General features: G+C 36.3%; 1 non-coding gene across 1 annotated transcript; it reads right to left on the bottom strand.

Annotated features, from left to right (window-relative positions):
* Positions 1-1,308: 1,308 nt before the first annotated feature.
* LOC124888266 lies at positions 1,309-1,415 on the bottom strand. The gene has a single exon (XR_007046397.1). It is a non-coding gene; the product is annotated as a small nucleolar RNA R71 (small nucleolar RNA).
* Between the last annotated feature and the right edge of the window lie 760 nt (positions 1,416-2,175).

Genomic DNA, 2,175 nt, shown 5'->3' with positions numbered 1-2,175 from the left:
TTACTATTTTGATGAATGGACACCATTAGAATAAATCTATATTTCTATGTAAATCCAGGAGGAGAATCGTAGGCTAGAACGAAGAAATTAAGGAGCAAGGTCTTATCCTTTTATAAAATAAAGGGGTTTGAATTAGAATCTAGGATAGGGATATACCTAGAAGCCTTGCTTGGTTCAATTGCAAAAAGATAACTTTATGAATCTAGATAAATTACTGTATCTCTGTGGGAGCTATAGTTGCAATATTCAATAGATAGAAGATTTGAGGTCTGGAAACCAAGATTGAACTATAAACCCTGCGAATCAAAAACCCGATAACCAACTAGAATGTGATAAGAAGATAGAATTGTATGGTTGTTAGATGTGCCTCAACCTGGAATTCTCATCATTACTGTTTGCAACCGTTGTTTGCTTGCTATTGTCACAAATTGCTATTTCTTATTTATTTATAATTTTTATTCACAATTTCACATTCATCTTGATACTTTACAACAATTAATACCTCTTTATCTAAAACTAAAAGTTGGTTAAATTTCTAGTTGCTTAGTCCTTGTGGGAACGATATCTGACTGTCTAAGTCACTATATTATTGGTACGATTACATGCACTTATGTGTGTGTTTGAGTCACAATAAGTTTTTGGTGTCGTTGCCGGGGACTAGTATAATTAGTACTTTGCTAAATTTTTGGTTTTTGATAAGAAGTTTAAGTGTTAAAGACTTGATTTTAGTGGCTGAATTTTTACAGGTTTAGCTGAATACAGGACAAGCGAGAGATAAAGAGTTTGTAGATCCTTTTGCAGAACCAGAACTGATATTTCAACAAAGCTAAAGAGCGTTATATCCCATTCAACAGGTTCAAATGGCTGAAAAAGTTGATCCTATCGATCCAAATGCCAGACATATACCAACTTCGGTTATCCTAGTTATTCCTGCTCAACCAACTACTAGACTTGTTTGTGAGGTGTCAATCCCACTCATGAACCATGCTACTAACACTATTAGCAAGGCCGTGACAAGTGGTCGATTTGAATTAAAGCAGAGTATGGTGCAATTGCTGAATTCTGTGGGGCAATTTTCTAACCTTTCACATGAAGACCCGCAACAACACATACAAACCTTCCTGGAAATAACGATACTTACATTTCTGCTGGGGTGAGTACTGATTATGTCAGATTGACACTCTTCCTTTTTATTTAATTGGGGAACCAAAGAGGTGGTTACATGCCGAACCACCACTTTTCATTACTTTTTGGAAAGATCTAGCTCAGAAGTTCCTTATTCAATTCTTTCCATCTAGAAAGACTGCACGTTTGAGAAGCGAGATTCTGAGTTTTTGAGAGAAAGAAGGAAATAATCTCTACCAAGCTTGGGAGATATTTAAAAGTATGCTCAGAAATTTCCCTCACCATCATTAGTCTAATGTTGTTCTCTTAGATTTAGCAGTAGGTGGGCAAACTCTTGAGAAGACTTATGACGAATTATACATACTGATGAATCAGATTTCACAAGGGAATCTTGAATGGCATGCTGATTCGAGGAGTGATCCAAAGAAAGTTACTGGTGTGTTAGAGGTAGATTAGTTCATAGCATTATCAGCCCAACTTGCAGCAATACAAAATTAGATTCTTACTCAGCTGAGCAACATGGTTGGGGGTTTCACAAGTAGTAACTATAGCTAATGCAGTCCAACAGGTGAATTCTTGGCATGAGATTTATGAAAGTAGGGAACACGCGGAAGATGCTTGGGCGGTTAATCCAGATTCTGTGAATTATGTGGGGAATGCGAATCATCCAGGGCAATAGAAAAGGAATCACCCAAATTTCTCATAGGGTGGAAATCAGACACAAAATAATAATTAATATAAGAGGACAGTGCAACAAAATCAATAGTAGTTTTAGAATAATCAGACTACTACTCAAACAAGTAATATGAAGGAGATGATGAAATAACTTTTGGTGAATAAAACACAGTTTTTCGTAGATTTAAAAAGTCAATAGTTGATCTCTAGGAATATGGAGTTGCAACTCGGTAAGATTGTGGGAGCAAAAAACACAAGATCTTAAGGAGGATTACCTAGCGATATAGAGGCGAATCCAAAGCAGGTAAATATAGTTATGATAAGGAGTGGGTTGCAGTTAAAGGAGGTGGTACCTGAGCAGATTAATTCCACATC

Source organism: Capsicum annuum, chromosome 10 (assembly GCF_002878395.1).
Source record: "Capsicum annuum cultivar UCD-10X-F1 chromosome 10, UCD10Xv1.1, whole genome shotgun sequence".
Lineage (NCBI taxonomy): Eukaryota > Viridiplantae > Streptophyta > Magnoliopsida > Solanales > Solanaceae > Capsicum > Capsicum annuum.
The sequence above is the reverse complement of the archived record's forward strand: the minus strand, read 5'-3'. Positions and strand labels throughout refer to the sequence as shown.